Consider the following 26582-nt stretch of genomic DNA (forward strand, 5'->3'; position numbering starts at 1 on the left):
CGCCAGGATCAGATGAAGACATCCTCATCCTGCTGTGTCAGCTGTCATATAATCACCTCTTAATTAAACACGTTTAATCTGCCAGGCCACTTAGGTCACTTATTGAGGGAGGGTGGAGGAAGCTCTGGGGCGCCGGGATCCGTGTTTACAAGTGAGACTTAAATTATAGTGATAATTAAGAAGAAAAAAAAAGAATGTTTGATTTAGCACAGGTTAAGAAAGTGCAGTCGAGTGCCAGAAGCAATTTAGCAAAAATCGTAAAAGGAAAAAAAAAGAAAAAAAGAAGCAAAACTGAACATTTTATGTAAGATGGAATATTACACATGGAAAAGATAATCAGCTGAAAATCCACTTATCAGTCTGTGCATGCTTAAGATTCTGCCGCTTGATGGGAAAAGATGATATGAAAGTGTGAAGAATGTCTGAAAATTATGCCTCACATGAGCTGAATGGCCAGAATTAAGATTTATTTTAGATGCTTCTTGTTCTACTTTTTCTTTGCTAAAAACGAGGCAAATTCACTGGACGAGAGCACAGCTTCTGATTCAATTCAGCTTATTTATGCAGCAGAGATTGCTGAAAACAACTCTCTCTCTCAGGACAAACAGATCTAGTTCACATCTAGTCAGTCTAACAGTTTAATCTGTTGGATTGACGTTGAAGCAATCGCTTTATCCTGAAGATGCGTGAGGCGACAGTGGAAAGGAAAACCCCGTTTTAACTGTGACTGTGGTCTTTGTAAGTCGAAACCCGACATTTCCCAACATCCTGAAAGACGCACGTATCACTGCATGACGTGTTGAGCAACACGGAGTGGTGAGACCGTATAGACGGCGAACTCAAAGTCATGGTGTATATTTTAACCTTCACATGTGAGTTTTTTTTTTCAGAATACACACTTTTGAAGATTTAAAATATGTACGCTTCTTCACATTTGGTAACCTTACAACCACAAACTTTAATTTATTTTGTTTCGTTTCACTTCTCCAACACAAAGCGGTGCCTTGATTTGGAACGCCAATCTGAAAAGTGTGGCATGTGCGTGCTTTTAGTCTCCTTTACTCTAATATCGCTGAATAAAATCTAGTGGTAGAAGACTTAAATCAGGAGCAGAAAAATCACCTTGCAACAGAGCAGGAACGCTAAACATATATATTCTAGATGAGGGCATGTGTCAGAGTGGCTCAGTCAAAGTCCGGTTGAGCTCTTATGTTTACAGAAGCATCTGCTCTAACAATGGGCAAAACAAATCAGGTCGAACAAAAACCCAAATCTGAAATCAAAGTTCTGATGTATTCTCAGCGTTATCTTTAGAACATCAGTTTGTTTGTTTAACATCAACGTTGGTTTTATAGTTTAATAATCAACAGTTTTATGGTTAAAATATTGGAGTTTGTGACTAATTCATTCGTCTGGATTATCCTGCTACTGCATGCAATGTGACTGGGCGCCATTAAGAAGAGCAGTGGAAAAAGTTTCTCACAGCAAAGTTAGCTCTTCCTAATTGTGATTAAAACCATAAGCTGTTGCCCGTAGCGATTCAGTTATGAATTAGAAATGCTGGACTTCCCGGAAAGGAGGAGGGGCCGGAGTGCTGCTGCGGCCATTTAATCAGCTGATGTCTAAATCCTGAGTGTATTTGATACAGGAGTTGATGCGCTGCAGCGGCTCGAAGCAGTTTAAAGAACGACTGAGGAGAAAATAAAACGAGCAAGTTGTCAAGTTTTTTTCTTTTTTGTCTTCTTGTGTTTCCTGCCTATAAATAATTCTCCTTATCTGGCCGACACACATTCCTCTGACGACAATGAGCTCCATTTTTAATGCAGGTGCATTTCAATGGCGCAGAAAAGGTGGACTAAGAGGCAGAAATGAGTCAGACTGGCCGGGGAGGACGGGCCCGGCGCGGTTGGCGACGTCTGATCCCACGATTAATTTGGTGAAACGGGAAAGTCTTTGTGTGGATCGAGTATTGTCGAGAACAAAGAACCTGAGGAGAGGACCGAGGGACAGATAGGAATCACGCAACCGGGGAGCGAGAACAAGTAACAAATTAGCATTTAAATTTGTCCGAATAAGACGAGCGCTGACGCATTGGCAGTTTTTTTTTTCTTTTTTTTTTGCCACGTTCTTGACAACTTGGCAGCTTTTCTCATAACTATACACTTTAAAAAAAAAAAACGTTTCTCTAAATTGCAGACGTATTTTACTCCACGCAACGAATCCGTAATTGTAACCAGCTGCTACTCGAGACTAAGAAACGATTATAGCTGTGAAACGAGCACAGTCGTTTCAAGAACTGATCGTTTTGCCATTAAAATGAGTAAACGCGGATATGCTAATATCCAGACAAGTCCAAACGTGCCGACTTCCTTTTCCTTATAACATCACCAAACCAAATCTGCATGTGTTCATAGAGACTGTATTTCCACAGATGATATGTTTTTTTCTGCTCTTGTTGAGGTAAATTGCTGTAAGATACTGTAACAGCAACATATTTGCGTGTGAAACGACTCTAAAGCGTTATATTGCCGAGGTAAGCGCTGCTTCAAATCACACATTTTTCTTTGATTTATCTAATTCTGACACAGCAATCGGAGCGGTGGGTATTTTGGGGCTCAGCCGTCTTTGTTGAAGTCACTTAAAACCAAAGTGGGATGAGATTTGTTTTTCAAATCAGACCACGGATATTGCAAACTGTCTTTTTGTTTTGTTTTTTTTCTCTCTCGACGGAACCGTATGTTTAAATGGGACCTGCATTAAGACAAATAATCCTTATCCAACGTCCCCTGCTCGCTGGGATTTCTCATAAACAGATTTTAAATCGAGAGTTAACAAAACTTTTGTGGTTTCTAAGCGGCTAAGCAAAGACAGGAGAAGGCGTGAACTTTTAATGAACTGAGAAAAACGGTGAGTGGTACAGAGGGGGGGAAAACCTGGAGGAAGGAAAACCTACAGCGAGATTTTTGGAGGTTTTCCTTCCCTCAGAACAGATTTACGTTGTTCTGTTATGCGTTGCCCGAGTCTGAAAACGAGCAACGTTTGTGTAATCTGGAAGAGAAAGACCTGAATCAGGATGTAAACGAGGGAAAGATTGTACAAAGTATTCTAATACCACAACATTTCTCACCAAAAACAAGTTTGCCTGGTTGCTCATGTGTTTGGCGATGAAATGGCTGTTTGCTCCTAACGCCGACTCAGAGCGGCTCGTCTTGGCTTTACGCGTTTTTTATTACCGTTTTCCACTAGTAACAGTTACGTACCGTCAGGACCGTTTTCTAAAACCTGCTTTCCTGGGGTTTCAAGAGTCGGGTTGAAAATGTCATGCCAGAAGATTATTGATCCCCAATTGGTTAGAGGGACTTTATTAGAATAATCCAATCTGTCATTTATAAAAACAGCACATTTGGGCCGTTTAAGGGCAGAATGTGCATCGCAGCTTCCTTTTAGATTTGACTTTCTTTAAAATAGTTTCTGTTAGATCAGGCGATTCAGCGCCAACAAAATATTTACTGTTCGATCCTGTTTTTGTCTTTGGCTGATGTGATGAAAGCCCATCCTGTCGTAGAAATTCGTGATCGTTTTTTTTGTCAACGGTGCTTCTACTTTAGTATTTTTGACGTGTAATCTGGCAGCATCCGTGTCAGATTGCAGGATGTTAAGACTTCCAGCACCAACTCACTGACTGTCATCATGATTTTGGTAACAACTCGTGACGACTAGTTAGCCTCGGGTTGGATTATTCTAAGCTGATTACAGATGGTTTGAAAAAAGATTGAGATTGGTGAAAAGTCTTAATTGTGAATAAAAGTTTTAAAAAATCGTAGTTTTTTTTGTTTTGTTTGTTTTCCCACAAAATATTGCTAAACTCTCATCTCATGTCTGGAAGCGTCGTTGCTTCGCTGCAAGAGAGACGGAGGAAGACAGGATTGATCCAAAGATAGAAGAGACGACATGCAGCTGGGGGACAGCTGGTCAGCTGCGCTTTCTCCACTGCTACGGTGTGGAGCGCATGCTCTGAGGACAGCTACCTTACTCCACACACACACACACACACACACACACACACACACACACACACACACACACACACACACACACACACACACTGCATTTATAACAACGTCTTAAAACGCCTGCAGTTGTTGAATCCATTGTTTGAATGATACTTATGTGACTAGATTTCTTTCTCCCAAAGGCTCATGCATATCTTTACATACATTCCTGACTATCCATGTAGGTTTCTCTTTTCACAGTAGAGGAGGTTGTTTGGAAATGAATAAAAGTTAACTGGAGAGACAACAGAAATGACCACATGTGTAAACTGTACAGGGATAACAAAATAAAAAACAGATGGCAGGACGGAGAACAGGAATAAAACTGGGAGTAAAGACAGAGAACAGGGAGGTCCAATGAGTCCCACTTAAAGATGCAGAGGAAGGCGATTGGTCATCGGCACATCAGTAAAAGAATATTTAATTTCTCCTGACAACTGGATCCAATAAATTTGATTTAAACCGATGCACACCGTTGCTTTGTGTTTTCAATGTTGTAATGGATATCGCTGATGTGTCGGTGAACTCCGGCTCCCTGTGACCTTGAGATCACGGGACAGCTCTGTCCATCGTCTGCACCTTGCAGAGTCGCGGCGGGGATGATGCCTACCTCCAGCGGTCATTGGACAAGAGACGGGGTGCAGCCTGGACAGGCTACCAGTCCACACACACACTCACACCTAAAGACAACTTAGAGACACCAAATAACTTCACTGCAGGCTGACGAACCCCCGCATGCACAGGGAAAACAGCGAACTCCATGCAGAAAGACCCCAGGCCAGGAATTGACACAAAGAACTTACTTTGCTACAGTAAATAAAAAATAAATAAATAAACACACAAATGTTAAAATTGAATGAAATTTCCTTTCACTTCTCTAAATTAATCATTTATTGTGACCTCTTATTGAGCACATCTGACCATAAGATCTGCTTTTATGTGAACATATTTGAACTTTCAGCCTGCAAAGATGCTCCAGTGTGATGCTTGAGGCTAAAGAAGTGATTATTACTCAGAATGTGTCTTTTCCGTACGCATAAAACAAAACTGTTTTAACGGCGACATGGACGTTAGATTTCATGCGCCAGATTCATTATTTGCTTCAGATACTGTACGTGCGCATATTTTAATCCCCGTCTGAATGCGCAAACGCCAGCATGCTAGTAGAAAATGCCGAGCTAAACGGGGTGAAACGACAAACATAAATGAATCGGTGCATTGTTTTTCAGGCTATATTCTATCCATAAAACATTCTCGTGACATTAATGCGTCTCCGGCTCTGTAAAGGCGTCAGTTGTTCCAAACGGGTCAACCCTCAAAAAGAAGCGACCGATCTGAGCGAAAAGGGAGGATGAGCGTCTGCTTCTTCTCCTGCTGGAGGTCTTTTTCTGAATAAATGGGAGGATTTGCCTTTGCGGGGCGAGGTGGAAGCAAAAGAAAGCAGAGGGTTTAGGAATAAACGGGGGCAAAGGGAAAGGTGCAGACAGGATGAACAGCGGCGGAATCGAAACAGGAGAACGAGCGCCGGGGGAGCCTGCAGAACGAGTGTGAAGGGAAAAGACGTGCTATGAGCTGGAGTGTGTGTGTGTGTGTAGGTGTGTGTGTGCAAGTGTCTGTGTCAGAGAGACTATTTGTTTACATCTCTGCATCCCTGATTTCCGTGGATTGTTATCACAGTGCCACATGGGGCCAGTGCCAATTATATCCGTACTGAGCTCGTCAGTCACGCGCCAGAGACAGACGGAGTGGAAACAGGAAATAGATGGTTAGGGATTCATTAACGTGGGCGTCTTTATTAATATCACAATAAAAACAAAGTCGAGTCGGTGTCGGTTTTGAATGGATCCCTCGGTGAGCAGCTCTTCTGCCGCCCCATCAGCCAATTATAATATATTAAATTATGTCGGGTCCTGCCAAAAACACGTAACCTAGCAACAGGCGAGGGACGCCCGCTCAAAACTCCAGAGTGACGATGCCTCTCTCACTCCACATGCATGACAACGATAAAAAGAACAAACTTCAAAACACAACCCGACAGATGAGTTGTATTTCTTTTAGACTCGTGTCGCCCTGGGCGACTGCCCATATCCCAGTTAGGAAGACGAGAGGGAAGAGGAGTTTGGGAAATCGTCTAAATACTGAGGCAGGATTAAACACAGCGCCGATCTAAGAAAAGATCACAAAATGGCTTCCCTACGCTCAGCAGCAGGTATGCATAAAGTTTATATTAAAGCAATAGAAAACGTGTTCCAGAAGTTATTTTAGGTAAGGGCCCATTCAAATATCGCAAAAATAAAAAAAAGTTAGGAAACCATGTTTTGTTTTCCCTTTGATTCAAAACTACTGCAAGAAAGAAAAGAAAAATCATTTTGAGAGGATGTTGAATGGCCCGTCACGATAACAAACGTTATCGTTTGTAATTTTTCTGGGATAAATTGTCCCAGAAGTTATCGCGATAAACGATAACACTGTTGTTATGAAACCATTTTCAAGTAGTAATAATGCAGGAACACATTCTTCCGGATCACCAAACTTTATATTCTACTGCACATTTAACACTGGAACTGGAAGACATTTTAAATGTCCAAAGTAAACAAACGAAACAGAAACGACATATAAAATTAATCATGAAGTAAACAAAACCACCCTTCAAAATAAGAGCTGATCGAGACCAAATCACCAGACTGAAGACTTTTATCATCCAGTTCTTTGGCAGGAAGAGAAAAACGATACATTTATGCACGTGAAAATGATTGAGTTTGTTTTCATTGATTATTGTGACAGGCCTAGATGTTCAGTTTCTGTTTCTTCTTCTCAGTCAGTGTTTGTTTTATTTATGTGTAACATATAACGCTTTGGTCTGTTGTTTTTCTCACACTGAAGTGCACTGAGCCGTGAGACACAGGTAAAATACAGTAAGCTGGAAAACGCACCAGAAGCTCTTATTAAGCTTGAATTTGAGGTAAATCAACCGTCTGCTGCATGTCACTGCTTGGCTCTTTAGAAGTGATAGAAAAACAGCTCAGGGAATCTCTCTTTCATTACTCTGGCATTCCGTAAATAATTATTTGAAGCCTAAATGTGTGTTGCTTGTTATGGCTAACGCTGATTTCATGAATATCCTACAAGGTTATTTTATTTGTTTCAGAGTTTTGTATCAGATATTTTTTGTGGTTTTCTCGTGCCAAAACATCAAGCGGATTGGGAAACTCTCTTCCACTGCTGACCAACATGCTCAGTATAAATCTAGCTGGTAATTCAGTCGTCCAGAAACTTCACTGATCGATCTGTAATCCTCATCTCAGCTCCGTCCTCATTAGCTGCAGTTCTTCTCTGATCTCGGCTCGTGTTTCTTTTCAACCGCCTCACTGTTTTTTTTTTTCTTTAAAGGCAAACGTCTGTAGTTGCGGAAATGCCGACGTCGATCGCAAGCTCGTTCAACGAACCAAAACTCTGACGCTTTAATTTCAGCTCTCTGTTCTCTTGCTCTGATCTTCTGAAAGTCGACCGAGTCACCGAGGGAAAACATCCAAAATAATCTTACTAATAATTCAGGACTGTGGCAGATTACAGCAACAATGGACATCCGATATAATTACAATGAGAGCGAAGAACAAAACCAGAGTTGGCCAGCTAAGCTGGGATTGTTTGACTGGAAATGTTTGTTCATACCGAAGTGTAAACAGCACATTGGCAGGCGGATCTCATTGTTCTGGTCTGTGATATGCCGTCACTCCTGTGGTTTCCCTTTTTTGCAGTTTCTTTCATATCAAATGATCTCAGCAGAGATCTGCTCATGTTCAACGTATTTCAAATAATCAGTGACTCTTTAAACTCGCTAAGATGAAATCCAAATAAACACAAGAAGCAAGCGCAGCTTTTCTCAAATTCTTGTCCATGCCAAAACAAAGAATAACAAAAATAAATAAATAAAAATGGTCCAATTAGATTTAAGAAATGGTGAAAGTCTGCATGTGGTTGATGTGCCGCGCACCAATCCTGTGGAGCACTTCCTGCTCGGCGGATCTTAGATGAGCAGCGGCTGGGTAACTTTTAAATAAAAACCAACACTCCTTCAGGACTCGTTTTGGATAATGGTGCGATGAAGCTTCTTAAAGTTTTCTCCATGAAGTATCAGAAGGCCGAAACAGAATTAAGAAGGGTATTGAAAGGTTTTATCCACTTTGAACACTTCAGTGTTTCCACAAAATGCTCTTTGATTTGATTTCTTATTATCAGTTCCTCATTCAGTGAAACACCCTCAGGGCTTCACGCCTCCACCTCCATGTTAAACAGTCGGGCTCATCAGGGCTGCAAGCTCTCCACGTTTTTGTTGTAATTTAGATTCACTTTTATTTTAATCGGACCACAGAACATGTGTCCAAAACTTAAGGTCTTTGCTTCTCATTGGATTTCCAAACTGTGCTCTGGCTTTTTATGCTGCTATTGTAGAAACAACTTCTTCCTTTCTCAGTGGTGTTTTTGCCCATTTCAGCACAGAACACTTTATTGTCATATTCAGACATACTTTGAGCCTAGAAGATTTTTGCTTTCCAGAGTTTTATTTGGTACGATTCTGTTCCAGTTGAACAGCAGGACATGGCAAAGAAGAAACTTTAAACTGTTGAAAGTCGCACTTGACCAAACTCGTGGATGGGCGTTTGCGAACATCCTCCCCGTCATCTAAACTTGCTGCCATGTTTAATGTGACATGTAGCTCTATCATAATTTGGGGGGTGGGGGGGGAAAGCAAGAGAGAAACCCATCCATCTCCAACCAATCAGGGTGTGAAGTGGATGTGCATGTCGGCTCATCGGATGCAAAAAAACGCCCTGAAAGTCCACAAGTGGTGGTTTGAGAAGCTTTTGAACCATCCTGCCGGCAGCTCATGCATATGAAGCACTCGCATCCTGGCAGCTCTCTGGTGGCGCTATAGCAACGGAGTCAGGAGGATGGCAGCTCTGCGGTACCGTCGCAGTCGGTACAATTTTGTCGATGGTGCTGTGAAGAGCTCAAATCTCTGTCCTCTGCTGTTTATAAAGTGAGGCTAATTCACCTGCCAGAGGACACAATGTAACTCATAGAGGACCTCAGAGAACGTCCAAGCATTTACACACGAAGAGCAAGGACGCTTGTTTGAAAAAATAATAAATATAAGTTTATTTGAAATATGCTCTATTTGAAATATATTTTAAATATGTCATCAAGTGGATATACTTATTATAATTATATTAGAAATGTCAAATAAATGCATTTTTGAAAACATGCTTCCAATACTATTTTTAAGAAGTGTATTTTGGTATATGTTCTAAAAGTATATATTTTTTTGTAAAATATGCTTTAAATTCTAATTTACTAAAATTATACCTTGAATAATAGACTTTGCATGCATTTGTAAAATTTGAATGTACATTTTAAAAATATATTACAAATATACACAAACAATACTTTTCTGAAGTTGTACTTTGGGTAATATTTTTAAATAGGTTCCGTGTATATTTTAGTAAAGCTTAATAAATCTCAAAATAAATGCATTTCAATAATATTTGAAAGTACTTCGTAAATAGCGTCTAGGTATATTTCAATAAAACACTTTCCGTGTTCGCATACGTTAACCAAGTACGTCTTGATAAATCTTCTAATATTTTGTTAAAACGGCAACAACAACAAAAATGAAGCAATCCTTATAAGTGTACTGATGATCGTCTTGGCTTCAAGTACGCTAAGATTTGATACATTTAATATATTTATTTTTCATAAGGGTGTGTGTCGGTGTGTGTGTGCGAGTTTGTGCATCGATCCGTCATTTGAAGGACGCCGGAGCCCACTTTGCCAACCAGTCGTGACTCCCCAGCTACACAAACGTGCACAAAAAGCTGCAGCAGCAGCAGCGTCATCATTCACGCTGTGTGCTGCGAGAGCAGATGATTCATAAACTGCAGCACAATGGAGACAAATGGGAGTAAGCGTCAGTCCGCTCTTCATTGGCCAGATAGTTTGTTGTGCATTAAAATGTCAAGAGATGTTAAGGGGGGGCTTTTGTTACGTCTGTCACCTTCCGCCTGCAGGCATCCGGAGGGGTCAGCTGTTATAGATTGACACATTTTCACACATTTGACTTTAAAATGTATTTCAGTGGGTGAGCTGCGGCATGAGGGCTGACCGATTCTAAACGTTAACGTGCAAAATAATTTCCTCTTGCATCTAAAACGCGTATGGATCAGCTTTCCCAGCCGTTTCAGTACGAGAATAAGTGACACGTCAGACACAGAAGGCTCTCTTTTCGCAAAAAGAACTTATTTTATGAAAAGCTTTGAGGAACGAGCCACATCAAAGAGAAAATGTGGTTTTTATTACACGTCGATGTGTTTGAGCCACTGCTGGAGCTCTGATAGGTGCAGCGTGTGGTTATACATTAAATAAGAAGGATTAGCTCCGACTGCTGCAGGCCCGGTGATGGTGTTGCTGTTATGGATCCACTTAGAGGGATCCGGCTGGATTTCAGCTGTTCTGTTATAATCAAGTGTGACCCCTTTCAGGGAGGAATCGACGGCTTCCTGATTAATGCAATCGGTCAAAGGTAGCACTGGGGCTAAATGCCAACATGGGAACAGTCAGACGGACAGAAAATAACTTAGTAAGACATTAAAATCTCCAACAAGTTGAGGGGTTTTACAGACCATGTGACTGATGATGAGAATCCACAGCGATCTCTGTCTGCAAATTGTTTTAGAAATGTGAAAAAAAAAAATCAATGTTGTAAGCGTCGTAGCTTAGAAGCGTCATATCTACATCGTGCAAAACGCTGCGAAGTTTATGTAACTGCTATTTAAATACCATGACCCGATAATAACGCTACTTAATCTTGTGCAACTCTAAGCAGACACTCAGTCTGGGCTGAAGAAAATTAACTCACCACAGGATGTCAAATGCTTGAAACAGCCGGTGCAGCAGCGCTGCAATTGATTTCTGATAAATAATGCTAAAAATGAACACGTAAAATGAGGAGAAGAGGAAGAGAAACACGTAAGGGTTGCGAGTGGCAATGGAGGTTCATCGAAAACCTGGATTTCAATCAAGCCGTCTTTATCTGTCAAATGAAACCTAACTGAGATGATGAGAGTCTCACTGTCCACGAAGAAGACTGAGCAGAAAATGTTTAGTTTGTGCAACTAAAGCTGAACATACAGGACTCTACAAAGTATGGACTCGACGACTAAATGCAAACACAAAGTTTTCTGGTTTTTATTTGTGAAACAATTTGAGTACCCTCACATAATTTGAATCAATCTCATAGCTGCAGAAGCGTTTCAAGGAAGGAGGGGAACAAAAAAACAACAAGGTCCATGGAGTATTAAGATGTGAGATATGTTTTAATATGACTGATTCATATTAGCAGGACTATGCAAATAACACGTAATAGAGGAGGATAAGCTTTGATAAAAAAAATAAAAAAAAAGTCATGTCTCTGAAAGTTGCTCCCACAGAGAGCTTAAATTGATGCGGTTATCACTAAAGACACAGCGGCTGAGCTGCTCTGTGTGAAAGAGTGTGTGTGTCCAAGCAAAGCAAAACAATGCTGTAATGCATCTGATTAAAATCCTTCCTCACAACAAAAAGCCGGAGCTCTTAGAAAGCAGCAGGGGAGGTCTGGGAGACACACACACACACACACACACACACACATAGAGAGAAATGAGGAAGAAGAGAGAGCACGAGCACACACCTTCCAGAGAACTAAAAAAAAAAGTCTTCATCGTGCGCGTGAAAATGACAACCCACTTGAGTGACTCATACCCTCTCCTTTAGGTGCAACACACGCACGCGCGATGCCACGGCACATCAAGTCAAAGTTAGAGAGCGTGTTTAACCTAATCACACTCAGCCATGCGTGATCCTCAGAGGGGGGGAGTCAGGTCTGTTATGACAGCCGATGCGCTGTGTGACGGCCGAGGGGGGTTCAGAGAGCGCCGACCAGCAGCCTGCTTCCAGGGAGCGCGCAGACGGACCACTGTCGCTTCACATCCGCGTGACGGACATGCGGGGACGGACGGGAGAAAGGCGACCCGCAGTCAAACCCAACAAGTGACTAATTGTGCGGTTCGTTTCGGTATCGCTGGTCCGGCGGGGGAGACGGGGCACGGAGGGGCAGCGGCGGTTCTGTCGGATCCGATCCGCACCATGCGAAGAAGTCTCAGGGAAGTGCTTTGTGATTCATTGTTTACCTGTGGGGAGGTAACAGTAGTAAGATGGCTGTCTGAATGAGTCTGCGTGAGGCCTCGGCTAATAACGCCACAGGACAGATTCCCACAGTAACAACAACAACAACAACAACAACAAAAAACAGCTGGACTCAAACACGAACGCTGACTCATTTTGATTATTCAGCCTTCCTACAAAAATAATACAGCGGGAAAACAAAGCGGCAGCAGGCGGCGTGGAAACGGAGGAGCAGGAAGGACTTCAGACTAACTCATTTTACCCTCCTTTTTTTTTTTAAATCAAAAATGTGTTTTTCACAAAAATTGGACATATCTTATTAATGAACGAACAATGGCCAAAAGAACTACTCTCTCTATCAATATGATACCAATGCTGCGTTTTTGGCCTGTTACCGATATTTACTGATATTATGGATATTATAAATACTTCACCACCCTGTCACACCTTGAAAAAATTACCTACAATGCTAACTAAGCTGCCTTAGCTCCCCACAATCCTGCACTGGATCGCTATCACATGACCAGTGATGTCCAGAAACAAACAGCAACAATGTGGAAATAAGTATCATAATATCCCATTTATAATGTCCCATTTGTATTTGTCGGCTGATACGATATGTTAAAAATTTACTAATATCGGCCGATGTTATCGCGCATCCATACCAACGTTCACACTCCTTGCAATGTTTCACATTTAGTTAGATACCTCTAAATTAAGACCTAAACCTACAAAAACAAGGCTGGGCAAGAAGAGCATTAATCAGGGAAGCCTCCAGAGTTGTCATGGCAACTCTGGACGATGTGCAAATGTTGACAGCTCAGGTGGAAGAATCAGTTGGGATGCATGTGGAGGAACTGTTTCGTTGTTGGCTGTATTGTGCCGTTGGGATATTTTCTTCACAGCAAACGTTTCAGCAGGTCAGACCTGTACGCCGCACTGTTCAGATTTTTTAGGTAAACTTTGAAATGTAGCCACTTACTAACGAACGTTTTTACGCTCTTTATCTCTACAAATACACAACAACTGACTTACCGCTGTGAATTTGGTGAACTGGTTGCTGTGGGAAGCAACCAGTTCTTTCTTCTCTTTTTCTTTTTTCCCCACATGAACTTGAGACAAAGTTCAAAGTCGCAAAAAATTGATTGGCGAACTCCCCCAAAGTCTTAATTCTCACTTTAGAAAGTTAAAGGTTTCTGAAAGCAGTGGTGTATTTACTCCCACAAGTTGGATCCAGTCCTAAAAGGCTTTCACACTTTTACCTGGAACACAGTGAGATGACACTCTGTAGGAAAAGAAGCTAAAGCAGCTGATTGGGTTTTTACCATCAGCCACCATAAAGTGTGTGTATATGTAAAGAAGTAAGTTTATGTATTAAACAGCAGAAATGATCAGACAGTCGATTAACAGCTCAGATCTTTGGGTTTGAACTCCATGAATCTTGAACATTGTCAAGAAACGAAGCACGGCAGTGGCAGCATCATGCTGTGGAGACGAGGAAGCTGATCAGAAATGATGGGAGGTTATATGGAGCAGCTTAAACAAAAAGAGCTAATATGGGCGTCTGGTTATGATGCGAGGAAAATGCACAGTACTCTATTTACTACTCTAAGCCTCTCAACTGAACCCCAGTTTTAAAACTTTAAAAGCTTGTAAATGCAAATTAATCCTTTTAGTCATTGACACACACTTTGTCTGGTGAAATAACTGATTTATAATTTCAATTATAAACAATGCAATTTTTAATCTCAGTGTGTATTTGATCATAGTCGGTATCTTTATTTTTTAACAGATCCAGCGGTTTTGAGAAGACTCCTTAAGCTGCAAGCAATAAACTAATTAGTTTTAACTCAGTTTAATTTTTTTTCTCCATTTTTAGCTGTATTAATGTTACAACGTTTCTGGAAGTGCAGTGAATGTTTAGGGATTTTACATTGAAAATGGCAGCGTGCTCGATCTGTGTCGCAAATCCAAAAGGAAGAATGAATCGAAACAAATTTTTAAGTTGAAAGTTTAAACATTTTGAATTAAAGAAAACATTTCGTGATAAAATAAAACAAAACAATTAGAGTGGTAGAAATATGAGTTTGTTTTGTTTTCCTCCCTCTCACCTTTGCTGCTCCTGCATCGGCTCCCCCTTCGTCTCCGTCCAGCAGCGTCGTCTCTCCGGGTTCAGCCGTGTGTCAGCCGCTCCATCAGCCGGTGAAACCAGCAGAAGCTGAGCTTCACAGCACACGTGTGTATCTGCGCGAGCCAGACAAGGTGACACGCGTGTGACAAAGTGAAGGCATGAAGCATCGCCGGGCTGCCGTGACAGATATTTCTCATCCACCACCTGCAGGAGCGCAGATATTCCCACCCCGCTGCTTCCTGTCAGTGTCACAGACACACGTTCAGGCATTAACCGCGCCGTCCGTTCAGGGAGATTAGGTAGAGCTCGGTTTTTTTTACCTAATCTCTGTGAATCTATGACGATTTGACATTTCAAGAAGGAGTTTGCGCCGTTTTTGGAAGGCCTCGCATCTCTAAAAACTCTCTTAAAAAGCTCAAAATCCCTCGGGTCGCATTTGGACACCTTAGTTTAAATATTCAACAAACCTGCAGAAAACTGCTAAGATGCTGAAATACTGAGTTCCTCTGAATCAAGGCTTAAAAAAAAAAACACCACTACCTTTTTAGCATTTGACTAGCAGCAAGTTGAACATTAATCAACAATTGACAACATGTCATCTTTATTGCCTCTGTTTGAACATGACGTTTCCATAGCCTAAAGCACGTTGAGCTGCCTTGTTGCTAAAACGTGCCACGCAACTAAATTTGACTTAATCTGGATAAAAAGCTGGTATTTAATTTCTGACATCAGAAATTATGGTCAGGTTTGGGAATCGAACCTGACGTCGAAGGTTCAATTCCCGACCTAGCGACCTTCGCCGCATGTCTTCCCTCTCTCTCGTTACCTACTTTCCTGTCTTAGCACTTTCAAATAAAGGCCACTAGAGCCAAAAAAAGGTTAAAAAGTTGCTAAAAGGTGTCAGAAATCACAAAGAGAGAGAGAGAGAAGAAAAAAGCACAATAATATGCAGGAAGAGAATGAGCCAATCAGACGGAGCGAATGGACCTGCATGGAGAGAACTCCTCTGAGATCAGACTGAGCGTTGACACGGCCATCACAATGCATCATGGTGGGGATCAAACAGAGGCCAGCCATGGCCTCCGCGCATGAGCCGACGCCCCAGGGAGAAAACTGAGGAAGAGGAGGTAGAGAACGCCCTCCACTTAGCCACAAATGTCCAGTCGCAGGCTGTCGTTCTCAAAGTCACTCGCCGTCTCAAAGCGTCGTCGGACAGAGGTGGACGTGGAGGTGTGGTGAGGAAAACAGGAGAGGACGGGAAAATTGGAGCCAAAATATTTCAAATGAGTGTCTGTGAGTGCACAAAGCATATGTGTGTGACAGATGGAGGCAATAGGGCGGCGATGAGGTGAGAAACAAGATGGGATTCAGAGGGGGGGAAGAAAGAGACTCCACAGAAATGGCGAAGAGCGGAGGAAAACGAGGCGAGGCGAGGGATCCGACCAGGATTAGGACGTCTGGACTTGTCCCCAATAAAACGCTCCCCGTCCTCGCCTGGTGTGTGCTGCGTTTTGTTTTGTCAGTGTGTCAAATGTCACTGGACAGCTTACATGTGCCGGCCAGCTGCAGACTTAGAGAAATGTCAACCATGGTAAAAGCGCTGACGTACTTAACTACGTGTGTGTGCTATATTAAGCAGCTTGTGTTTGTCGGTGCAGAAGACGCTCAGTGGCAGCGCTCAAGGAATATGGCACCGCGTATACGTACTGCATGTGTGAAATTGTAGCATAATTAGATATCACATTTATCTGCTGTTCATTACATGCTGTCAGCTTGTCAGCAGAATCAGCAAAACTATAGAGAAGCAGCATAAGGTTAGTAAAAAGCAGAAAAGGTCTAAAGTTCTACATTTTGGGTTTAAACTCAGATCTAGATTGTGTCGGTAGAATGAGTCTGAAATCGTCTCCATCATGAACAGGAGCCGTCGTGACACGCTCTTAAAACCGTTAACTATCATTTTAATGGAGTGTCTAAAACTCTAGCTATACAGAGCATCTTGTAACGCTTCATTACCCCTCCCCTGCTTGTTGCTGAGCGGTGTCTCTCAGTCTAAAAGAAGTCTGGGGAAATGGCTGCAAAACTTCTTTTCTTTTTTCACGGATAAATTTGGCTGCTGGGAGATATTTCCTCTCGCAAAGCCAAACGCGACGCATCAACCGTCAGCAGCTGGCTACCGGAGCAGACAGCCTGACTAATTAACCAGTTTGTACATCTGACTGTGTGCTGCTATGTAGGTCAGGTATAAAATGCTACATTTAGCAAGTGTTTATTGTTGCTTTGTGAGAGATGAGATCATTTTAATAACTAGACGTAATCTGGAAACTTAATCAATAGGTTTTATTAGTTTTGCTGGTAAAGTGAATGTGATTAGATTTTTTTGGGATAGTTTTTGCGATAAGGTTCCATTTGACTGCTTATGAACCGAGTTTATGACATCTTGGTTTTTCTCGTTTTCTACTCTCGTTTGTCTTCCTCTACTAAAAAACTTAAACCAACTACTATTTATTCAAATTAATACTTTAAAATCTAAAGACATTGTACATATCTAACAATCCTAGAAATAACTCATAGCATTTAAACAAAAGTCTGGAATTCAGAAATTATTTAAGTCAAGAGAGTAAACATAGTTTAGGAGGTTTGTGCCTTTTTTGGCGAGCTTTAAAATGTACAATTCTAAAAGTTTATACAGTTATGTAGTTTGTATGTATTTACATGCATATTTAAATATAAATGTGTGTATGTGTAATTATGTATATCTTTCAGTACTGTAGGCTGCTGAGTCTGAATAGGAATTGGCTTTGGCTTCAGCTTATTACTTTTTTTTTTTTGGTATATTATTGGTCTCTAAAGTAGTGCTTTGTTGTTTTTTTTGTTTTTTTGTGATATTGCAAATTTACCAAAACAAAGTCAATCTGAACCTAAGCAGCATGTTGGACTGCACCAGCGAACGTCTGTGAAGGCTCAGCGGCGTTTGGGTCGCGTGAGCGGAATAAATAATCAATTTGCGGCGTTTGCTTTGGGGATTTCTTTGTAATTGAGTCGAACGACCGCGGGAATCGTCTCGTGAATCGTTTCGGCATCAGAGTTCCCGTCTCGCGGCTCCAGAGCAGGTTCACCTTTTGCTGCTCGTCTGTCTCGTGTGACGGCGGTGAGGCGGCGTGTTGGAGCCGGTCCGACGCTCTCTAACGAAGCTTTTACTGATAATCTAAACTGATTCTGTTGTGTCTGAGCACACACTGGTGTGTGAATTACCAAAAGACAAACAGGAAGACAAATCTTTTTTTTTTTTTGTCTTTTATTGCACAATGTTGATCTTTAGAAACAGCCAGTGTTTGTTAAAGCCCAGCTCAGGGTGTGTGAGTGTGTTTTATAGCAGACCCTGAGGCGGCGCGCTTCACCCGCTCCATCAGCATCTGAATCACACGCTGAAAATATCAAAAACATGACCTTGGTTTGTACAGGCACGACCCTGCTGTGTCGGACACCTAGTTATTTAGATGCTCCTTTGTTTCAGAAAAAAAAAAGAAAAAAGAGAAAATAAAGAAACTTAATGGTGTTCACATAAAGGGACTAAAGGGCCATTGATTTTTTTTTTTTTTTTTTACACTCCAATCACTTAACCTTGCTGAGAAACTGTCTGTAGCGCTGAGGAGTCATTGTACTGAGAGCAACTGAACAAAACGTGCTCAGATCTTGATGGTGAAAAGCAAAGACAGCCTTAAACTGCTCCGGCGATGGTCACCACGAAATTTTAACGGTTTTTCTCATTGATGAAATAATTCAGCATGCCACTGAGCTGGAGGACTGCCAAGCCTCGGGTTGTTAATTACACCTCTACCGCAGTCACAAAACGTCTTCAAGTGAAAGAACGTGATGCAGATAAATCACACATTTATATTTTATCTGCAGGTTTTCTATGAGATTTAAGTCTCAGGACTTGATGGATCTTCTTAAAATTTTGATTTGGGTCCTGAGAAGCATTTCTGTGTTGATTTAACTCTATGTTTAATGTTTTGTTTGGGTAGAAACCAATAGACTTTGGTTTATATCAAAGTGTTCATGAAGCCATGCAATAGAGCTCCAAGACCTTCTTCCTGACTCTGATTGGTTGTTTCTGACCGGGAGCGGTGCATTTTCTACGGGTAGCAGTAGCATCTCAATGAGGAAATGCAGGGTTTTGGTTTTTACACAGATTATCTATCTCACGTTGTCACAACATATTGACAGTTTTAACAAATATAAAAATAAAAACATAATTTTTATAAAAGCTACATCAGGTTTAAGGCACAGTAAACAAAATAAATAAGTTCATTTATACATACATATATTGTATTATTCATCCTCTTCTGTTGTCTGAAAACCCAACATGCAGTGAAATGGTTCTCTCTTGTTGCTAGTGGGAGTCAGTCATGGCCCCTGAGTGAAACTATTAGCTGCTGCAAGCTGAACAAATTGGGATTTGGGTCATTTCCAGATCCAGAGGTTCAGAGGTGAACAGAAGAGATGCAGCAAGTAGCAACGGTCAGTGTGTTTGAAGAAATGTTTGGTCTGTTTCTTTTTTTTGGTTTGGCATACTCCTGTCAGATTGTTTATGTTTAGCTTGAACAGTTTTTTTTTTTTTTTTGACATCCCATGTAGAACCGTGGCTCCATTTCGTCTGGCTGCAAGTTTAAAGTTGTTCTTCAAATAGATTTTCTTCCACCAGTTCCACGTAGCTCCATCCGTCTTGCTATCCGATTGGCTTACCTGAAATACTGCATACCCGCAGCATAATACTGCCACCACCACGTCTCAAGTCTCATCTGACCAGAGAACCTTCTTCCAGAGGTTTGCTGTAGCTTGTGGAGACGCAGCAAACTGTTAGCAGTTTATTCTTTTTGCCACTTTTCAGTGAAAGTTGAGATGTATTTTTGTGGAAGAAAAAAAAATAACCTTCAAAAAAATCTAAAAAGTTTTATTTTCCTTCTACTTTACATTTAAGCAGTATTCTTAAATGTAAAGTGCAGTATTCTTCCAATGAAATAGATTCTAAGTGGAACATGACAAAATATGAACATTTCTAGCATTTCTATATTATAAATACATCAAACCCTCAATGCTGACGGTGTGCGGTACTGCATGTTTAGGTACAGATTCAGTACCATGTAAACACACGATCCACATCACCGATACCGATACAATACTTTTATATAAGTTTGATATATAATCAAACTTCCGACATTTACATGTTTTTGTTCAAATCTAGGACAGAATTTGGACAAAGTTTAAAGATGTCTGTAAACTATTTTATTAACAGATTAAAATGATATCTGTGCGTTTTTCCTAAACAAAAATGAAAAAAATAATAATAATAATTTGAGAGCAAATCAAAACAATTTTTTTGAGGAAGAGAAACTGTAAAAGAATTCAAAAATAAAAGAGAATTTCATGAGACTGAGGTGTCAATCACGCTGATGGTTATATTTGCACCGCGAAATCCAAAAATATGACAGCAGTCCTTTCAAACACAGAAGCACTTGGAGATTTCAATAAACGGGGAAGTCGTACAAAAAAAAAAAGGAAATAAAATAAGAGCAAACCGTGTCAGCGGTCTGTAATATTTTTAGTATGGCGGCCTACATTTCACACTACCTAAAAGATGACAGTGCATGGACGGAGGGGATGTGTAATTATTCAGAGCCAGACCTTTACGTGCTCTCATGCCCGCTCTCCTTGCCTATCTCTGTCTTCCTGCCCTCCCTCTCTAAGGGAGACAGACAGGGGATCCAGCTGCAGGAGCATGACAGCTCCACAAATCACTGCCTTGGGGGAGCGAAGAAGGGGGTCGAGACAAATATTGCTGGAGGATGAGAAAGAGGAGGCGGAGGAGGGAGAGGAGATGAGATGAGAAACTGATGGGCAACATGAGCAGATTAGTAAATAACAAGACAGTGTGAAGTGAAAAATAATTAGCGGCATCTCAAAAGCGTTTGGAGGAGAAGAACGACGAAGTGTGCTGTCCAGCTTTTTGAACTGATGGGAGGAGGATTAAATGAGAATAAGAAACCACTTAAAGACATGGAAAAAAAGAGAGAACAGATTGTTTCTCTGCAAGAGAAGACAGCAGCTGGATGCCGTGATGTAGTTTTCTGTTCCTTTGTCACCCTCGTGTCAGCCATTTTTTTCCCCCCTACCAAGCCATCTGCTTCCTCCTCAGTGCAGAGCTCCTCGCCATCTCTTCTTCTCTCCATCGCACCCCACTAAGTCACTGCGTTTCATGTGTTGTTTACTACTTTATATAATCCCCGCCCACCTCCACATCAATCTACACTTTGTTCCTTCCTATCCTTCTGCAGAGCATCCTAGCAGCCAATTAGCAGCAGGCATGCGCCGTCATCGCCCCTCTCCCGCTTCCCCCAGGTGGCCTTAGAAGTGCCGGCCCGTGCTAATCGGACGTTGGTCGAAACATTCAAACACGGAGAAGGGCGGGAGGTGGTGGTGCAGGTTGGGACTATACAGGGGCATTTGAAGGTCAGCGCGCCCTCATGCACCTGGAGTCGCGGAGTTGCGCACGGTCTGCTGGATGGTGTGTGTGGCGCAGCATCAATCACTGTTAGACATGGTGGGTGGGCACAGCAACAAGAGATCCGTGCTTTACGAAGCACGGAGAGGAGTCAAACTAAGGAGATGAAGGAAGACAGGGTTGGGAGCAGCTGCATGAATGTCAAAGGCTGTGAGAGGGAGTGTACAGTGCACAAGTACGCGCGGCCCTTCTTCACCTTATCGTCAAGTTACGACTACAGACGTCAATATTTGTTTATTAGGACGCAATCTGACGGACTCAAGGGAGTGTGAGTGAAGAAAAATGACGCGTGGTTTTCAAGATTCACACATCTAGAAACCAGGGCTGCACCGATTGCAGTTTTCTGCCTGATCGCCGATTACCGATATTTTAAAAAGCCTAACTTACCGACTCCAGTTTTGACCGATGCCAGTTTTTTTGTCTGAAATGTTGCTCAAAATATTAAGAAAGTGGCTGAATTGGCAACAATAGGATGACTATTGTTAACTGTAGATGTGCAGACATGAGCTGGTCGGCCGGTTTGTCAGTCAAACCTCTCACAGGAGAAAAGAAAAGCACAGTGGTTGATCTTTAGACCTTTGCCGAGGTTGAAAACATCCATGGATAAAATCGGCTTCACTTGTAAAAATCGTCCGATCACTGATCTCTAAAAATGAACACAATCGGCACCAATAAATCAACTGGCTGATAAATCGGTGCACCCCTACTAGAAACTGATATTTCTGCAAAAATAACTCAAGCTCGGTCATGCTAGCTGTTTGGACTTTAACTGGGCCATTCTAGAAGGTTAATGTTCTTATCTTAGTTTTCTTCCATCTCTCCATCAACTCTCTGCAGTTTTGCTGTCCCTGTCGAAGGAAAGGTGAAACGGATTGAGGCCTCTCTTTCACTTATGCATGAAGAACGCATACATTGTTGGAAAACAAAAAATCTTCAGACCAGCAAAATACTGGGTTTACGATTCAGCTTTGCATGTGACAAAAGGCTGCGAGTTTCACAAATTGGTCACACAAAACAAAGCGAGGCTCTTTTGACTCGCTGGCCGTCTATCCCGACAAAGAGATGAAGAGTCGAGTTAATTCAAGAACTTTATTAACCATTTAAACATTTCAAGCGTCGTTTTTGGCTCAACTTGCCAATCACCACAGCCGTTTTCATTTTGAACTACAGCCGCAGTATTATGAGATACTCCAGGCTTCTAATGACTCATGTTTTGCATACAGTACGTGAATGACCTAAAAGCCTCGTCTGTGGAAGATTTATTATTTTTAAAAAGCTCTTCTTGTGACTTAGCAGTCAGAAACAAGGAACACGTCACAGCCCATTTTTACCCCTCGTGGCGCCGACGTTCCCGAGAGGCTTCAAACCGCGCCCTCCCCTCAACCACAGCCACACAGTTAATATTCTTGATCAGTTGCCCCTTGCCAAGTGTTGTAATGGGAGCCATTTAGTGAAGGACAATGCTGGCTGCAGAGGTTTTATGATGCTACATGAAGTCAGCAAGCTGAGTGATTCCATTGCCGTCGCCTGGAGAATACGGATGAGGTCATTCCCACACAGACACAAGGCCGTACCTCTGCACTAAGAAAACTTAAGCAATGGCCTTGGACGCCCTAGCATAAGCGGTGATGTATGTAGAAGAGCCAAAAACACACACACGCGCACACACACACACACGCACACACCTAGAGATGCTAGCGCAGCAGCGTTGCATGACATGTAACCAATGAAATGAAGTGACAGCTCTGCTGCAAAAAGCACCAACACTACGTAAGGAGGAGCAGCACAAGCACTTGATGCTTATGCATTTGCTAGCAGCCCTTATATAATAACAGGTTTATGTAACTGTGTTTAATGCTAATGTTCTCCTACAGAGAAACTCCTAATGACATTGTTCCTGTAATCCTGCTCCCACCTGATCCATTCGGCTCCTGCTGGATTTGGGACCGGCTACGAATGATCCCATCTTACGATGGTTTCTCCGATTCAGTGCCTTTTTTCAGTCTCACATGTAATGCCTTAAAAACGAAGCCGGTGTAATATTTTAAGAGTGCAGCTTTAATCTTGTTCTCGGCTTCATTCGGTGTGAGTGTGACTATGCGGCTGCAGTGTCGGTTCCAGTTGCTGGAGCGTGTTTAATTTGCCGTGACCGTCCTCTTGAATGTAGATTTTTATTTGCTTAGCAGGTTTTGTTAGTTAAGCAAAACCACGGACGAGGCGCGGGAAAATAGATCCAGAGAGTTTTCGTCTCTTGCTTTTGATTAGAGAAATAGTTGTGACAGAATTTCGAGCCGACACCGAGAGGACCTTCTTTCTCAGATGTGCTGTGTCCTACAAACGTTAAAATTGACTTGTTGAACTGAACTCTGGTGCAGTTTGAATGCATATGTGAATGCAAAGTGCACCAGAGACCACTCCAAAATACACCCAAAACAAACGCCCAAACCTAACAAACACAAATTATACCTTAAAATACATTTAGACGCACTGTAGAAACCATATTATCAATACCAAAAAAGCTAACATCGAAAGTCTCCCTTGTCTCTACTCACACGGGAACAGCCAATCAGCATCAAGGACTTTGCAAAAGTAACATGCGAAGTATCACTATGTTTTGGTTTCAGCTTCCAAAACTGCCTATTCTTCAGAAAAAAAATTCAAAATGCTGTATGGAAAACATCCAGTATGCAGGTTAGAATATTCTACGCTGATTAAGTGATTTAAAACACAATTCTATTTATGTTATTTTTCCACAAAATGCTGCCTAAACCTTGTATCGTCTCAAAATTAGAACTATGTTGTTCAATGACCTGGATGTACCGTTCACACTCTGCTGTAGAGACAGGGTCCATTTAAGAGGTCGGCTCCAGTCGTTATCTGTTAGTAATGTATCATCAGGTGTCACACTGTGTGTGTGTTTTTAGATATGTCTAAAACCAACAAAAAAAAATGTCTGGTTATTAGTTCCTGGACAGGTCGGCGTGTATTTTTCTGTCCCCTCAGCGACTCATGCTCACTATAAATGAAGCATCCATTTGTGTGATGAGTGTATCTGTGTGCAAATGTATTTAGCAAAGCTTTGTTTTTTTCCATTTGGAGGGAAGTATTACAAATAGATAACTGGGCTCATTGTAAACATAACCCCACACGTGGAACTACTGCTGTCGTTATTCATCGCACATCAAATTAGACCAACCAGAGGATTACTCTTGTGTAATAATGTCCTTGAGTATGTACACCACACACACACGCACACACACGCACGCACACGCACACACACACACACACACACACCTACACACACGCATAGCAAATACTTGACTCTGCTTTGTATTGCTTCATATCAAGCTTCAGACTCCCAACTCCTCTCTCCCAAAATCTTTCGCATCAGGCTTAAAACTTACTAGGTCATCACATCTCTTTCCTTCCTTTTCCTCCCTTTGAGTCATCCGAGCTCTTTCTTCTCCTCCATTTCTTCTCTTCCTCTCCCCTCGTTCCTTCTTTATTGCATTGCATCAAAGGTCCTTCCGCTAATATTTCACAGAGGAGCTAATATGCGTAGCCCCTGCCCTTTTCCTTTACTCTGCATGCATACATAAATAATTAAGTTAATGCGCGACGCTCCTCCGTCACACAACCTGGCGAAGCAGGCGTGTGTGTTTTTCTGTCCTTGCCCATGCGAGTATCCCCCCTTTATTTAACCTTCACCTAAGAGCAACACTCAAAAGTTGATTGGCTTCGCAAGCCTTCGCAGATCTCCTTTCATTATTAAAAAATAAAATGAAATTAAAATAAATGCAGGTATAAGATTCATTTCTCTAAAATGACGGATCTCTTCTCATTAAGAATTCGTCACTCCTGCAAACTAATAAACTACTAATGAACCACAAATGAAGCTTCCCTCTCATTAATCAGCCTGCAGATAATTAAATTAGCACTTTTGTTGATCCTTCTAAGGTGCTTAAATCAGTCTGAGATAGTGTTGCTGCGCTGACAGAAACAGTTTTTTTCCCCCTACTCTTCTTAATTGGAGCAACGAAACGGGCCTGAGATCGTGCTTCATGCTAAAAAAGAGCAACAAGACGACTCTGTTTTTATGGGCTACGATCACACTGCAGGTCTTGATGCTCAATTCATTTTTTTCTTTTTGTGTGTGTGTGTGTGTGTGTGGGGGTGCGTGTGTGTGTGTGTGTGTGTGCGCGTGTGTGTGCGTGTGTGTGTGTGTGTGTGTGTGTGTGTGTGTGTGTGTGTGTGGGGTGCGTGTGTGTGTGTGTGTGTGCGTGCGCGTGTGTGTGCGTGTGTGTGTGTGTGTGTGTGTGCGCGTGTGTGTGCGTGTGCGTGTGTGTGTGTGTGTGTGTGCGTGGTCGTTCATGCTACTGAATGATGTGACTGCAGTCAGACTTTTGGGTGAACAGTTTATGACCTCAAAGCGACTGTTTAGAGAAGCAATAATGGACGCCGCCATCTTTGGATCATTCTTAAAAGTTTATTCAGTAACTGGGAGCCAATAGGAATGTCACAAAATCATAACAAGGCGAAAAAGAAAGCACGACTAATAGCAAGGTCGTTGTGAGGACCACTGACCGCAACTTCTACAGAGAGGTCTGTTTGGATCTGTTGTCGGAGCCACAAGTGGTGTGATGCGTTTCAGTGGAGCAGGCTGCTTTCATAATTTCATAATGGTGATTTTTTTTTTTTTTTCAGTCATTGTTGACGTCCAGATTCACCACGTCTGGCTTCTTCTGATGCAGAATCGCAACGCGCCTCACGTCAACGGTGTAAACGTTGGGTTAAACGCGACACTGTTCAAACGGCAGACGCTTTGGAAAACTGTCTGATTTAGTACCACATATGGAAGTGGCTCAGATCGGATTTTTGGAGGGGATGAAAAGATAAGGATTGCGTCATTTAGACTACCTTGAAATGTGTCAAATCGGGACAAAAACAATCGGATTTGGGTCGCGTTCGCCTGCTGTGTACCGTTTAAATATTTGAACCGTGAGTCAACACGTGTAATTGCCGGAGGGTTAAATCAGTCGGCAGAAATGTTTGATCATGCTTTCTTGCTAAATTGCTCAAACTCTGTCAAATTGGGTAAAGAATAAATTAAAACAATCAGCCTTAGATTTTCTGTTGAATTTATGTCTACGTCCCCCAGAGTCCCAAGTCTTTTGCTGCCACTAACAAAGTATCTATGAAGCACATAAGCATGTAAGTTTATCGTTTTTGAAGCCCCTGTAGTCGTATTTAAGCCAATGTTTTAGAAACTTTAGGACTGATGCTAGATTCGACTCATTCAGCAGGTGAGAGAGAATACTTAAGAGAAATGGTGAGGAGTTTCACCTTCTCAGATTAGACACCAGATGTGATGTAACTGGTAGCGGGCCGCTCCTGCAGCGGGCGCCGAGTCGATGCTCGGAGATTAGTAAATGCAAATGGAAGAAGCCCCGGGAGCTGCTTGGCTCAGCCGCTGTGATGAAAGGGCATGTTCGGCTCTCGGATGAGTTTAATAATTCACCGGTTCTCTGAGTTTGGAAGGAAAGAGTACACCTGTACCACGTATGTACTCACACAGACCAGCACAAACACTTAGCGCCAGGCAGATTGCTCTGAATCG

The 26582-nt window shown here is 42.0% G+C and overlaps 1 protein-coding gene and 1 long non-coding RNA gene across 7 annotated transcripts in view; one reads left to right on the forward strand and one right to left on the reverse strand.

Annotated features, from left to right (window-relative positions):
* Window positions 1–26582, forward strand: part of LOC103468563 (protein shisa-8) — an 87306-nt gene that overhangs the window by 41941 nt on the left and 18783 nt on the right. The gene's annotated exons all lie outside the window — the stretch shown is intronic.
* Window positions 1–26582, reverse strand: part of LOC103468561 (uncharacterized) — a 67661-nt gene that overhangs the window by 32137 nt on the left and 8942 nt on the right. For 3 of the 6 annotated variants that reach the window (XR_014088546.1, XR_014088544.1, XR_014088543.1), the window contains exon 1: window positions 14384–14858. The exons of 1 other annotated variant lie outside the window; for it this stretch is intronic. This is a non-coding gene — a long non-coding RNA (uncharacterized LOC103468561). Of the gene's footprint in view, window positions 1–14383; window positions 14859–26582 lie in introns of those variants that run through there. 2 more of the 6 variants (XR_534233.3, XR_014088545.1) reach the window with 2 other exon arrangements.

This window comes from Poecilia reticulata, chromosome 8, assembly GCF_904066995.2.
Source record: "Poecilia reticulata chromosome 8, P_reticulata-male-v2, whole genome shotgun sequence".
In the NCBI taxonomy this organism is placed as follows: Eukaryota; Metazoa; Chordata; class Actinopteri; order Cyprinodontiformes; family Poeciliidae; genus Poecilia; species Poecilia reticulata.